The sequence below is a fragment of the Musa acuminata genome, chromosome BXJ1-1, assembly GCF_036884655.1.
Source record: "Musa acuminata AAA Group cultivar baxijiao chromosome BXJ1-1, Cavendish_Baxijiao_AAA, whole genome shotgun sequence".
Taxonomy (NCBI): domain Eukaryota; kingdom Viridiplantae; phylum Streptophyta; class Magnoliopsida; order Zingiberales; family Musaceae; genus Musa; species Musa acuminata.
The window spans coordinates 37,185,077-37,201,502 of NC_088327.1; the positions used below are offsets into that span (position 1 = coordinate 37,185,077).

General features: G+C 31.9%; 1 long non-coding RNA gene and 2 other non-coding genes across 4 annotated transcripts; all 3 read right to left on the reverse strand.

Moving 5' to 3' along the window:
* Positions 1–1,772: 1,772 nt before the first annotated feature.
* Positions 1,773–15,084, reverse strand: LOC135678409 (uncharacterized). 2 transcript variants are annotated; one of them, XR_010514936.1, is made up of 3 exons: positions 14,678–15,084; positions 4,927–5,302; positions 1,773–2,045 (listed from the first exon to the last, which is right to left on the reverse strand). It is a non-coding gene; the product is annotated as an uncharacterized LOC135678409 (long non-coding RNA). The 2 variants fall into 2 exon arrangements; XR_010514938.1 differs by lacking the exon at positions 1,773–2,045 and adding an exon at positions 2,054–3,710.
* LOC135592670 (small nucleolar RNA Z159/U59) lies at positions 13,833–13,916 on the reverse strand. The gene has a single exon (XR_010479182.1). It is a non-coding gene; the product is annotated as a small nucleolar RNA Z159/U59 (small nucleolar RNA).
* On the reverse strand, positions 14,685–14,773 carry LOC135592664 (small nucleolar RNA Z159/U59). Its single transcript, XR_010479181.1, has one exon. It is a non-coding gene; the product is annotated as a small nucleolar RNA Z159/U59 (small nucleolar RNA).
* Positions 15,085–16,426: the final 1,342 nt, after the last annotated feature.

The window sequence follows — 16,426 nt, forward strand, 5'->3', positions numbered from 1 at the left end:
CACCATCTAGTAAAAACTCATTACTATAATTTTTTCAATAAATTATCTAAAAAATTATAAAGTCATATTGACCATTAAGGATCAAAATTTTTAAAAAATCCACCATGTAGAGATAACCTCAAGAAAATCCATAAATTTATTTATATATTTATTTATTTTAGCATGGTATTTTATTTATTTATTTATTTAAGAGAAGAAAAACTATATTTTCTTAACTATCTAATACAATTAATGTTTTGCTCACCATAGTATAAAAGAGTTTTAAACTATTGAGGCCAACAGAGGACGAGAAGTTAATAAAAACTAGAATATGTAAATTGTGTATGAGAAATCCTACCCGATTGCAACTTGTTAAAATAATACAAAAAAAAAAATTCGGATAGAGATAATAAAAAAGACAAAAGGTTAATTCCTCCGCATTCAAAATTTTAACCAATTCGGCAGCATTAGCCTCAATTTTTAATTTATAGATTTTATCTCATTGAGCAACATAGATTACCTTTACAATAGCCATTAATTCGTTAAATCTATTGATACTCTTGAATTTATATTGTAGATTTCATCATTTGCATCAATTAGAAAATTAATTCCTTCATTTTGAATATCAATATATATTAAGTCATTGAAGTAGAATATGACAATATGAGTATCTCTCGTATTAGGTTTCTTCAATCTTGTTAATTTAAAGATAATTGTTGCGAGTCATTAATTTGTACTCTATAATCTTGTAGCTTCTATCATTTGCATGAACTAGAAAATCAATTTCTCTATTCTAAATATCAATATATATTAAGTCATTGAAGTAGAATATGACAATATGAGTATCTCTCATATTGGGTTTTTTGAATCTTATTAATTTAAAGATAATTATTACGAGCCATTAATTCATTATATCTATTGATACTCTTGAATTTGTACTCTATAATCTTATAGCTTGTATCATTTGCATGAACTAGAAAATCAATTTCTCTATTCTAAATATCAATATATATCAAGTCATTGAAGTAGAATATGACAATATGAGTATTTCTCATATTGGGTTTTTCGAATCTGGTTAATTTAAAGATAATTATTGCAAACCATTAATTCATTATATCTATTGATACTCTCGTACTCTAGTAGCTTCTATCATTTGCATGAACTAGAAAATCAATTTTTCTATTCTAAATATCAATATATATTAAGTCATTGAAATAGAATATGACAATATGAGCCTCTCTCATATTAATTTAAAGATAATGGTTACGAGGCTTATCCTAATATTATTAAAACATAGATAAACCTTTCACATCAATCAAGAGCTATTTGTAAATAGCTTTACATGGATCATGCACTTCTAATAATCATGATTTAAATTTTCATTCATTTTAGTATTCAAATTTGATGTCAGACCTCTCCTCATAAAAATAAAAATAAAAAAGAAAAACCCACACCTAACTGGTTAAAGGGCCAAAAAAAAAAAGAAAAAAAAATAATCCATCCAAGTTATCCACATAGAACTAATAATTATGGACCTACATGATACCAAGTTATCCACAAAAGTTTATAATTTTTTAAACAGTGCTTTTCAACAAAAGAGAAGGATTCTAAGTATAGTAGGAATTTTTTTATAATACAGACAATCACCTATTAATTTAGTAAACAAATTTAAAAAAAAAATGCTTGTAACCAAACTTGGATGATGATTTGCCCTTTATGATCTATCTTCCAAACCAATTGATCATCATGGGGAACATCAGATTCGTCCAATTTAGAAATAGAAACAAAAGGTGTAAATCCAAACAATTGATATTAGACTTTGATTTCATGATACTAAGTTCTCACTGAATAAATAACAATACATAACACTCAGTCAAAACTTATTTATTTGCTCTTTAATACTGTACATATTAGTGTCAGAATTGATCTTCCATTTACACCATAGAGATAAGATAACATATCTCACTTCCTAAATATTATATAAGGTCTTGACAATCAGATTTGCGAAAGATTGAATACTTTTTGGGATGTCTCCTTTAAGGTGAGTTCTTCACGTCCCAAGCACACTGCCAACAAAGAAAAAAAAAAGCACCTAACAATTGAAAATAGAGTTTGGGAAATAGGACCTAATTTTATGTATTGACTACGTTATTATTTATCTGCGGATAAAAGTATCGATTAACCATCTAACGTTGATGAAGCGCCAAAGAAGCAACGAAGCAATTGCACGATATTTCAACTTCTATAACTTTCTTCACTCCTTCGAGTTCTTTTTGTCGAGAGTTATTAGGATGCAAACAATTAATTTGATCTACAGTTTCATTGCATGGAATGGAATAACTTGGCACTCATTAGCTAAAAGCAAGTCATTCATCTCACCACATAGTTGATTAACCATAACCACAATGCATATGATGAGATGAAATAGTATCTGAATTCCTTCCCTAAGGTTATCAAAGGTTATGCTACCTTGTGATAGAACTACGAAAGTAAATTGAGGTATAATTCAAGACCGAAAAACCATAAGAAACAGATTGTAAAAGAGATCAACACAAAACAGAATTTCTCAACAAGAATTTCTCGTGACATGTCCTCAGAAAATACAATAACATAACTTATGATATATAACACCGGGTATAACTTATAACCAGCTCGATATTGGACTTAGAGGGTCATACGTCGTAGAGGTTCAGATATAAGATATTTGTTGGAGCCCATATCTTATTGGATATTTAATAAATCCTTAAATTATTGAATCCTATGGATGAGATCTAATAAGAGCAGATAAGATTCAATAAGAGCAAATGAAAAATTATTGGATAGAGATCCACTGATCTAAGAGGTTTCGATAGTTGGATAAAGATATAGTATTAAATAAGACAAGATTCATTAATGTTAAATTAATAAAGAACCTTTATAAATATGAGAGAACGAAAAAGCCATAGGTTGAACCTTTTTAGCTGTCGCCTCTTATTCTCTTCTCTCCTTCTTCTTCTCTCTTTTTTCTACTCAGCCAATAGATATAAAGATTAAGGCAATGATTCGTATTCGCAGCTCCTCATCAAACGAGTGCACTCATTGTGGACAAAAGAAGCAGAGAAACCAAAGGGAGAAATTGGGTCGTTATCTTTTGACACCTTTGTCTCATCAAAACTCAGAACCGAACAATCTACCATGTCATTTGGTCTGATAATACAACTTGAACATGGTTCTCTCTTTGCACTGTTTAGTTTCTGTGCTTCTATGTAGCAATGCATCCAATAGACCACTGTTCTCTGATCATGGTTGGTGTCACATCAGTCGTTTTGTCTTCTCTGATCATGGTTGCAAGTTCAACTCTAAATTTATCGATTATAGTCTCTTTCACTGATCTGACCATCTCTTAACCACCACAGGCATTTCTAAACTAAGCTTTGAAACCAAGTTGTTACAAGTGACATATCCAAGAAGTGTTTTCTCCAATCCAAAAGGAGATGGGCAATCCCAATCTATGAATTCAAGTAAACTATGAATAACTTTATTGCCATGGAAAGAGAGACAGCAATGCAAATTACTAGTCTAACTAGGAAACAAAATAGTTTAAGAATCTCTCTATGACATGGAAGAAGTACAACAAAAATAAGAACCCCCTTTGGGAACAGATATCTTGGTTGATCCATCCTCTTCAGTGTTTTTCCTAGTTGATTTAGGATACTCAAAATCCTACCAATTAAATACTGCATGAGATTTCCCTGCAGAAATTATGAAAAGAAATTATTTCCTAATCAATGTAGACATCTTACATCCCATCCAAATTAAGTAGAAAATTGCCCAGATCTCCCTTATGATGATGAGGCCCAATTTACTCCATAAAAAGGAAAAAGGTTTTTCCTAGTTGATTTAGGATACTCAAAATCCTACCAATTAAATAGATTTCCCTGCAGAAATTATGAAAAAGAAATTATTTCCTAATTAATGTAGATATCTTACAGCCCATCCAAATTAAGTAGAAAATTGCCCAGATCACCCTTACGAGGATGAGGCTCAATTTACTCCATAAAAATGAAAAAGGTCCACAATGACCATATTGAAGGCTAACGTAGAATAACTGAAAGCTGAATAAAAGCCAACTGGTCCTAATTAGCAGCAAGGCAAACATGAAGATTAAATTTTAAAGATAGAACAACTATTGAAAAAGATAAGATTTGGTCCAGCAAGATCAGCATTCGAAAGATCTACAAATTTTAATACCTTCATTCAATTGATCCGATTAATTTAGTACCACAAATTCCATCAAGCATAATAAACTTGATTTGCAGATAGATCTGGACCTAATCTCTTGAAGAAAGATAAGCAACAAATTTGTAATAATTTTGACTCCAAATTCTATCAATTATTGAAAACAAAATTAATTGTCAGGAAATCAGTAACTACAAATGTTGAGATTAATTTATGAATTCCAATTTTAAGTATTTTCCGATCAGATTACAACTCAAGTAATCTGAGAAACTTTCAGAGTAAATAAAGAAAGGAGGAACAAATCTCAAGATGCAGTAGAACAAATAGTAAACTTGTCAAAAACTATACTGAACCTATTATGATGGCATGATAAAGAATATAAGCCCCAAGTTTCAGCTTAATATTTACTGGAGAAGAAATGTAGAAACTAGAAAGACAAATAATGTGGTGTTAGAAACATCATAATGGATCTTACTAATGTGTATCTCCAGTCTTCACTTCTCTTTTATCAGTTTTTAGGACTTGGTAAACTGTTTAACTTTAATTTAACAAAAAAGGTAAAGCTGCATTAATCTGAGCTTACGCCAAAGAGAATTATTATGAGAATATTTGAAGAAAAAATCTTCCTTGGTAGAAAGCATAAGCAAGTGAAGGGAATACATACTTAGCTTAATATGATACAACATACAAGAACCATGTCATACCAAGAAAAAGAAAACAAACACTTACATGTGCAGCCATCCGAGCCCATTCGTTTCCCATCTTAGCATGGAGTTCAATGATCACTTGCTCCTCGTCTGGTGTAAAGGCACCTTTCTCTAAGTTTGGCCTGAGATGATTAGCCCATCGTAGACGACAGCTCTTGCCGCATCGACCGAGTCCCATGTGTTTCTGAACAGAAATCCAGTTTCCCTCGCCATATTTCTTAACATAACCCACCAAAACTGCATCCTCTGCAGACGTCCAGGGACCCTTCTTCAACATATGATTTCCTCCCTTTACGGAACCCGTGCTGCAGCCTTGTTCAATTGATGGTGAGTCAATCTGGTCTCTTGGTATCAATCTCTCGTCGCTCTCATTTGACATACGACTCATTTTCCAGAACCTAAACCCAGAAATAGCTCATAAATGTTCGACAAGAACAAGGTGAGTGAACAGTGAACAAAAGGGGGGGGGGGGGGGGGGGGGGGAAAACACAAAACCGGAAGTAAAATCAAACTCAGTGAATGCAGACATCAGAAAGAGAGGGTTAAAGCAACAACACTGTGAATAAAAGGAGCACAAATTAAAAGTAGAGAATGAGACAACGTGTAACCATGTTCAAGACTAAAAAGAATTGGAGAAAAGTGAGGTCGATGAACAAGAAGCAAAAGAGCACAAATGAATGGCGTCCCAACAAACTTAGCTCACATAAAAAATAATTCATTTAATCAGAAATTACATCCAAGTAAGCATAAGCCGAAAGAAAGGGGATTGATTATAAAGAAAATTATATTGAGAAAAATTCTGAAAGAGAAAATTGAACCTAAAAAGACGATCCTAAACCGAGAAGCAAAAGCCCTAATAGAATCGCGAAATCATTAAGCAAAATATGAAAGAAGGAAATGTGTGGAGGAAGATGGATCGATCGACTACTCAAGAAAATTCAAGTTCAACCGCATCCTAATCGATTCTTCTAACAAAGAGAAGCACCACCGAGCAAATCAGCTAAAAAACTGGGTCAAATTGCCCTGGAGAATCACGAAAGGAGGGAGGATTTAACAAAATCCACACGAGATGTACGGGCAAGAGAGACGAAATCGGGAGAAGAATGGGTTTTGATTTTGTTCTCCCGTCTTCCCTCCCGACCTCTCTCTCTCTCTCTCTCCTTCTCTCCCACACGCCCACAGACACACTGTCAGTGTCTCGAAGCATATACTGATTTATCTGTGGGCGTGTGGGAGAGAGAGAGAGAGAGAGAGAGAGAGAGAGAAATTAGCAATAAAATATGAGAGATAAATTAGCAATAATCTTTTTTTTAGTTTTGGCCTTTTTTTTATTAGGATTATATTAACCACGACGCTTTACTACGAGAATGTGTCAAAGCACTACGGACGTGCAAAGGTGTAAAGTGACCGTATCATGTAAAATTTGCACGCCCAAAGCTCATGTTCTAACATTATAGATATTTAAATAAATTGCAGAACGTATTTGTAGAAACACACTTTGAGCCTCAGGGGGTAAAAATGTAAGAAACAAAAGGGTTGTTAGGCCAGAGAATTAGGATTAATTATTTTCTTTATTTATTTTATTACTAATTTATCTAGAGGCGAAGAAAATATTAGTTGTTAAAATTTTGATTATTTTGTGTTAAAAATTGAATTTTTTATTCATGAGCATAAATATAAATATATATATATATATATAAGAGTAAAAAATTTATTAATTTCACTTGTTCCACAAGAAGAAAAAAGAATAAACAGGGCATTTGTCAAATCTCAAGTATTTAGTTTCACCAGTAAGTTAAAGAAGGCTTACCTCACATTTGGAATTGCACTATAGATTTTTTTTGTTTTAATCAGAAAGAGGCCTACAAAAGATTTAAAGAAAAAGTGACTTGTGAAAGAGAAATAGGGCGTGATATAAGAAATTAATTTATCTGTTAGATATTCATAAGCCAAAAAAAATTATTAATTAAATTGGTTGAATTAGTGCATTAGTTATTAAAATTTTTAATTTCAAAGTTATTAAATAATAAATTAAGAAAAAAAAATAAGATAAACAAAAGATTTTGTGATAATTAATATTAGTTCTGACCACCCAATTATGTATGCAATAAACTGTGTAAAACATATATATATATATATATATATATATATATATATATATATATATATATATATACTTTAAACATATCATATTTTATAATGGATCGATGCTTTTGTTATTGTGCTTTCTAATACATTGTGGATTAGTCATCCTATACATCATTCATCTTCTTTATTATTTATGATTGAAAAGATAATACATTTTATAATGTTTTTTAATCATTTATGATTAGAAAGATAATTGTAAGCTCCCTTCTCATCATTTATGAGGAAAAAGATAATTACAAGTTTCTTTAATGCGATCAGGTATAAGAGCTTCCCTTTTTTAACAGAGATGATGAGACTTCTTTTGACTATTCACATTCTCACTTATATACCTCAAATTACTAACTTAAATATTAGAGAGACTAGGTTGGAAAATATTTTCTGACCTTGATGTTCACATAAGTAACATCTAAGAAGCTCAGTATTTCCACCTTGGAGATATCTCAAGCAACCTTACGTATATGACTCTAGGCTATATTGGGTTGATCAAGACGTTAATGATATTTTTTTCCAATATTTTGACGCTAGAAGGAGAGTCCGATGTGCTAGTCATAAGTGTCATATAAGTTAATCACGTGAGTGATAACACATGTGATATGATACGCACTTTTTTTGCTTATTATTTATTTGATATTTTTCTCACTTTATATTGCCTATTGCATGTATTGTGATTTCTATGGTTTTATGCAATGAGAATCAAATTGTGATGAAATCATAATAATGAGACTAAGTCACCTTTAAACACAGACCCTAAATAATCTCGGTCATTGATCACTTGAGAGAGACATTAAGATGATTACATAGACTGGTGTGTTGTATACCCGTCTATATGATGAAGAGGACTGGTCTCATAGCTGCTCGTGTGGGGACACTAGAGATACCGCGCAAGTGCTCATTGGAGAATGAGTTCATTGATTGATCCGTTCATGGAATGTTGGATGGTTAATGATACCTCATTATCAGACAGCAATTCCGTCCTCCTAGTGGTGTATCTAGTCCTTAGACTTAAGACACCAAGGATGTCCTGTATGAATACTCCACTCTTTGATACCAGACTTCTTGAAAGTTCCAAATCTAGCACAACTAGTTATCAAGAATGGTAGTCAACCTTTCTAGGGTTATCAATTGTCGATAGAGGGATTATCCACTCTCGATATCATCAGAGGAATATCTCATGTGTTCTTACTCAAGTAAATCCTTAACTAGGGTTATTCAGATTGAGAGAGAAATGTTGAATCCCAGATTTTGATAATAAAATCAATTGATGAGTTTATGATCTAATTTGTGTTTGAAAAAACTGATGCAAGACTATCTTTTATCATGGAAAGGCAAATTGATTGAAGTATGAGAATCAAACATTGGGCTAGAGTCGGAGATTAGGCATCGGACCGAAAGAATTGGACATTACGCCAAGATCGGATATTGGGGGAGTTAACATATCGATAGATCGGGCAATACATCGAAGAAAAGCATGATGCGTTAAGAGTTTAGATGAACCAATGACATGTCGGACAACATAAGATTTATGTCTTGATCGTCGTAGTTTAGATCTTAATTGAGTTAGTTTTGGATGTAACCATGCTAACTCGATTGGGGGCCCCTATTGGGCCTAAATCGGGACTGATTTGAGCCAATTGGGAGGCCTATTCAATGATCCACAATTGGGTTAAGCGATAGCATCGTCAAACTAGGTAGTGGAACTGCCTATAAGTTGGAACACACGAAGTGTATGTTTTTCGAAAGACCCGATGATGGTACCACCAATGTCAACTGATGGTACTGCCCAGACTATCGGTGGTACCGCCCAGACTAGTGGTAGTACTGTTAGAACACGATCATCTATGTTGTCAAGCGGTAGTATCATTCAGACCGGACGATGGTATAGCCATTGCTCAATGCTACAAGTGGTGGTACCGCCTAGCATTGGCGGTAGTACCGCCAAGACCCCAAAAACTCAGGGATGAGACTTTTTGGATTCATTTTTGAAGCTATTTGGTTCCTATAAATACCTCACTCATTCTCACTTGAGATAGCAAGAAAAGTGAACGAAAATACTTATGAGCGAAAATACTTGAGATTAAATGATTTTTACCGACAATCAAGATGGTCACTCTATTACTCGTTCTCCTATATTTAATGGGACGGACTGCATGGATTGGAAAACATGAATGAAGATTTTTTTTTAATTTTTATGAACTTTGATTTATGAAATATTATCAAATTTGATTTTTAAAAATCTTTTATACTAATGAATGAATGAAATAATCTAAAAAATATATTTTCTTTAACTGCTAAAGCTATGAATGCTTTATTTTATGCTTAAGATAAAAATAAATTTAATTATATTTTTATATGTGAAACTACACATAATATTTAGCACACACTCAAAGTTACACATAAAAGCACAAGTAGAGTTAAAATTTTAAAATTAATCTTTTGATTGGCACTCCTCATCAGAAAATTTAAAAAAAATTCATCAAAAGGAACAAAACAAATCTTGTAAAACAAGATGCTAAGAACAAAAATAAGCAAAAAAGGGACACAATCATTTGCTATGAATATAAGAAGCCAAGGCACTTCAAAAATGAATGTCCACAACTAAAAAGAAGATGTTAGAATAAAAGAAGAAAATACTCAAGGCGAATTGAGACGAATCAAGTGCATCAGAAAACGAGGAGCAAACTAACGAAGATAAGATGACAAACTACGTTTTAGTGACTCTCAATGACAAGGTATGTGACTCAATTGAAACCCATTTATCTTATGATGAATTACTTAATGCTTTTCATGATTTATATGATAATTTTAAATTAGTTGGTAAGAAATGTAAATTACTAAAAAATAGATCATGCTTCTCTCTTTAGTAAATTTAAAAATTTTAAAAATAAGCATGATAATTGAATGTTAACCTCTTGTACTCAATATAAAAAGTTAGACTTAGTCCAAAAGAAAATTATGATATTACAACAAATATTAAAAAATTTTAAAATTGAAAACAAATCATAAACATGATCCTTGCTAAAAAAAATCATGTATATAGAAAAGAAGGAATCAGCTTTGTGGGTAATAACATTTAATAAAAGTCAACTATATTTGTTAAAGGACCCACATTGCATGTTTTTCCTAAAATTAAATATAATTTTTATGGTATATGTAGTCATTATGCCTATAAATATTTATTTAAAAAATATAACTCGTATAAATTAGTTTGAGTTTCTAAAAGAACCATAAATAATTTAACGCCAGTAGTCAAGATAGGTGAGGGACCCAAAGTTAAATAAGTAACTAAAGCAAATCCTCCTTTCTTGTAGATATGACTATAATTAAAAGCTACGAGCAAGAGGTGGTAACTTGATAGTGGATGTTCAAGGTACATGACCGAAGATCCAATACATTTCTCTAAGCTCACTAGCCAAGACGAAGGATATGTTACCTTTGGAGATAATAACAAAGAAAAAATTATTAGCAAAGGAAATATACATAACAAATCAAACCTCTTGTTTGAAGACGTTTTATTAGTAGATGGTTTAAAACATAACTTACTAAGCATTAGTCAATTATATGATAAGGGTTATAACATTAAATTTAAATCTAATACTTATAGAGATACCACACAAAAATATATCTATGATTGCCTTAATAACTAATTATGTGTATACTATTGATCTGGATGATTTTTGTGATGAAATTTACTTTTCAATTTTAAATGATGATGCACGGCTTTAACATATGATATAAGACTATGAAATTAATTTCACAAATTATACTTGTAAAAGGTATGTCTAGAATTAAATTTATCAAAAATAGAGTTTATGATATATGCCAACTATGTAAACAAATAAAGAGTAGCTTTAAGTCTAAAAATCAAGCACCTCTAGACTACTACAATTAAGTATTAAATACGTTTTTGTGATGGTTGATGATTATAATAGATATACTTGGATATACTTCTTGGCACATAAAAATGATTACTTTAAATGTTTTTTAAGATTTTGTAAACAAGTTCAAAATGAAAATGGTTTTATGATTTCCTCTATTCATAGTGATCATGATGGTGAATTTAAAAACCATGATTTTAAATATTTTTATGATTCAAATGGGTATAACCATAATTTCTCTACTTCAAGAAATCCATAACAAAATTGAGTTGTTGAGAGAAAAAATAGGAGTTTCCAAGATATGACAAAGACCATGCTTAATGAACATAGCGGACCCAAATATTTTTGGATCAAAGCTATTAATACAACATCCTATGTCCCTGGTAAAACTTTTATAGAACAATAAAAAACCTGATATTTTATATTTTAAAATTTTTTATTATAAATATTTTATTTTAAATGAAAATGATGCCTTAGGAAAGTTTGATGCAAAATTTGATGAAGAAATTTTTCTTGGATATTCCTCTATTTATAAAGCTTATCAAGTTTTTAATAAAAAAACCTTGATTATCGAAGAATCTATCCATGTTATTTTTAATAAATTTGCATTTAAACTTATTCTTCATTTAAATTTATTTATGCTAATGGTCTCTTTTTATCTCAAATTGGACTTAAATGCATTGATGATACTCTAAATGAAAAATAAGGTGTGTAAGCTTATTCGTAGACCTATTGATCATTTTGTAATTGATATTAAACGAGTCTTTAGGAATAATTATTAGATATCCAATAAACCCTTGAATTATTGAATCTTATAGATAAAATCCAATAAGAACTAATGAAGAATTTTGAGTAGAGATGTACTAATCTAAGAGGCTTAGATAGTTGAATGAAAAATTCAGTATCGAGGAACCCCTCAACTAACAATTGTAGTTTAGGGCTCACATGTAAATTTTAAGGATGTACAATCTCCCTAGATAAATCATCTCCTACAGAGGATATATGATCTTCCTATGTAAATCTTCTCCTACATATCTGTAGGTTTTACTAATATTCGGACGACGATGAAAAACTTATTTCTGCAAAAAAAATCTAAGATTTTTTTTTCTATTCTTCTATTGCGCATGTGATACTATTCCAAGTTTTTCAACAAATATAAATATGAAAGAAAGCTTATTGATGTGTGAAAATATAAATTATTTTTGGATAACATGTCTATTCTCTCAATATGTTAAGATCGTTATTGGTCTTAATCTCCTCTTCTCTGTTTATTGTTAGAATCTTCTTCTATGGTTTAAACGAGTAGTAAGTGTTGAAGACTTCTCATTGTAACTAACAAAGCTTTTGAGTGGAGCTTTGAGCTATTAAAACATGAGGAAGAAGGCTATGATGAAAAGAAGTTCTTCCCTCTCTTCTCCACAATGCTATGCTATAGGTTTCTTTACAAGGTGCGAGGATTGCTATTTCCATTATTTCACCTTCCTTGCTAGGTGGCTACCTCACGAGTTCTATCATAATCCAAATCTTATTAGGCATTCAATTGAGGTGAGAGGATTACAATTTGTTGAGTTTGGATTTTGGATGACCAAAATAATGTGAGACCGTCCTGATTATAAATGGCATTTTATACCTAAAATAATTTAGCATATGGGATGATAACACAATAAGGATATATATATATATATATATATATATATATATATATATATATATATATAATATTGGTTCAGTATAAGACTCCCTCTCATATAAGGTTTAAAAAACCTTAAATAGAATATTTTTAAGATATGAATCAAATTAGTGTTAGAAAGATGATAAAATCAAATCCATCTTCACTGAGCATTTGCATATATATATATATATATATATATATATATATATATATATATATATATATTGGGCTACTTGAAATCAGCTATACACAAAATTATAAGTTTTTAATGTTATTAAAATCTATGTTTTGAAATTAAAATTTACGTATGTTAGTGTCAGAAGCTGCTTTTGAGAAGTCGAAGCATCTCACCTATTGTATTCAATTTATCAGAACCATTAAACAATTAAGAAAATAAAAAAAATATATTCCGCCATGCAAGAAAAGTTGACTCGATGTGAAAGTAAATGTCTCATGTAATAATATACCTTCATCTAAATTTGACATATATACGTAATCAAAAAGCAAAGATCAAATCAATAGGTTATGATCTCTGGATCATCACCATCAGCCTTCGTACAGTCATCATTTCCTGATAATACCCTAAAAGTAGAAACATACATAAAAAATGACCAGTCCGAGAAGTGTAAACAAGAGGTAGATCCCTCAGAACATGTATAAGAATTCAGCAGAGTGATAACTCAGGCAAGGCTGAAACTATTTAGACTGTTCAATCATTGGGAGCACTGTTTAAGAGAAACTAATGCAGAAACAACCTTCGTGATCTATCTATCTTCCAAAAAGAGAGGAGCAGACTCTTTGACAACAAATATTACAATGGAATGGAAAGCATCCCTAAACCTACAACTGTCAGAATTGCATGTCAGAAGTTTACAAGACAGATCTCACAATTAATCTTTCTAAATCAAATGAGATACTTTCCAAAGGCAAAGATGGAAGGAAGGAATCCCCCAGAATCAAAAGATAGAGAGAATCAGATGATGTCAGGCCACTACTTTAATCATATCATCTTCACAGGGATTCAATTAAAACATAACAACAACAGTTACTCCTCAGTTCAGGTCTCCATCAATCTTCTAATCTTTCTAAATCAAATGAGATACTTTCCAAAGGCAAAGATGGAAGGAAGGAATCCCCCAGAATCAAAAGATAGAGAAAATCAGATGATGTCAGGCCACTACTTTAATCATATCATCTTCACAAGGATTCATTAAAACATAAAAACAACAGTTTTACTCCTCAGTTCAGGTCTCCATGAATCTTCCGCATTGTACATGACCTCAGAGGAAAATTATAGTTCTGATCATCCTTGGAGAAGAAAAAATTGAAACAAATGCACAATCAAATAAAAGATAATCATAATTGAACCATGTAGCTTCTGCAACGATGCAGAACCAGAAAAAGAACCATTTTGTGGATAGAATTCCAATCACCCAAGTAGTCATCACCCAACCTGACCTCAATTTAGTATTAATCTTAAGTTAACATGCTGAGACTGAGCAATCCATCATCTAAGTTGCATTAGTGCATGAAAAAGTGGAGCACAAGTTTCATGTATGTTTCTTCATGCTCCCTCGCAACTTGTGCTTCCCTCCAAACCAATAGCCTCCTCCTCCTCCATTATTTCTTAATAGAGCTTTCGTGCATCATCCTCAAATGCACGACTCCACACCATGCTAATGTGATCAGCTTGTTTTCTATCTCCTTTCCTATGGGCATTCAAATCGACACAGTCTTCTCTATTTTTATAGACAACTCAAACCAAATAAAACCAAGATTGGGTTTCATTTGGGCATTTGAGATCGAATGGTAGATTGTCGTATCTATTTACAAGGCTAAACCTAAACTTAGTTTGTGTTCTCCCTAATATGGCATTCATCAATTGACTGGATATGGAGAGACCCCATGATTGATTGAACCGAAATAGATCAAATCACATCACTACAGCAGTCGATTAAAAAACAATGAAAATATTCACTAGACACTGCAGTATGGTAAGATGATTGAAGAAAGATGGAAAACAAAAGGACAGTCATCTGCATTTAAATAGAAGTTGGTAATGCACGAAAAGAACATACAAGATTGGTCTCCTCAGTTCAGGTCTCCATGAATTTTCCGCAGCGTATTTACCCTCGGAAGAACGAAAGTTTTCAATTCTGATCATCAGAGGAGACCATATTAAACCGAATTGGTGAACGAACAAACCAACAAAAAAAGAGAAAAAAATTCGAAAAGAGAATATAAAACCACGAGGACTCGATTAAAGATCTAAGAAACATCAACAAAAACACAATATTTTCGTGATTGACGAAAGATAACAAGTGAATTCAAGGAGCGGAGGGTGGTGGAGTTGCATCGCATACGACGCTTTCGCCAATTCCGCCGCTGATCTGCAAGGCGAGTGCGGCTCTTCGGTGAAACAACGGTATTTATAGACGCGGAAGAGCGATGCCCTAATTTCGTCAATGAGCGGCGGGTGGGTTTGCCAAAGATAGTGTGTTTAGACGGGGCCACGAGATGTCCCCAAACCTATATTTATGTGATTATTATTTATTTATTTATTTATTTATTATTATTATTGTTATTATTATGATGTTACCAAACCTATATTTAATCGAGTGTGTTTTGACGGAGCACTGTTTATAGAATAAAGAAATTAAAATACTTCAATTTATAATTAAAATTGAGGAGACAGATATATGAAAATGCTAAAGGGACATCATATTGTAAATGATAATAGTCACCAAAGAAACGTAAAATGATAAAAGAAAAGGCATATTATCCATGCGAAATTAGATAATTTGTTTGATTATGAAAAGCGATTTAAGGTTTTCCTCTATCTCTTCTTATTTAAACCTTCAATAAAAACTATTTCTAATTGTTCCAATGTACAGCCATTGTACAGTGACTTTGGATCCTTGAAGATGTTTCTTAACTGTTTTGCTTTCCGATCCATACAACATAGTTGACTTCATAATTTCCATTTTAATTGCCTTAATTTATTTATATGAATTATATCTTTTTACAAATCTTGGGTTCATTTTAAATAACTGATTTAAAAATATCTAAAATTTTTATACGTGAGAACTTCATGTCCATCCACTCTTAATTATATTATCGACCTTTTTCTTAAAATTATGTTATGCATATTCAATCTTAGTTTTACTTATTCTAAAACATAAAAAATTTTAAATTTCAAGCTATTGTTATTATACTCATGTTAATTTATCTTGCGGTATATGAAGTGTTCTCGAGATGCATAGTACCCGTTGAGATGTTTGGACTCAAGTGAATATGGTGGGTTCAATAGTCTCACATGAGAAATACGTGAAAGAAAGAAAAAAGAAAGAGGTCTACGACCTATAGATTGTAACCATCAGAAGAGAAGGTGTAGATATGCTAGAGAAGGACTTTTCGTCGGTAAAGAAGAGGTGCAACCGCTAGTACAGATCAGACAATGAGGAGAAGAAGAGTGTGTCGTAGCACTCGTACTTAATGAAGTACAACACCGAGACTTTTGAGAAATTCAGAGAGTATATGAATGAAGTAGAGAACCAGACTAGAAAGAGTATTAAGACTCTTCGATCAGATCGAAGAGGTGAGTACTTAAGTATAGAGTTTACTTAGTTCCTTAAGGACCATAGGATATTATCCCAATGAACACCTCATCATACACCTCAGCTCAATGGTGTGTCTGAAAGGAGAAATCGTACGCTATTAGACATGGTATGGTCCATTATGAGTTTCACTGACCTACCCATCTCATTCTGGGGATATGACATAGAGACCGCAGCTTACCTTCTGAATAGAGATCCAACTAAGTCGGT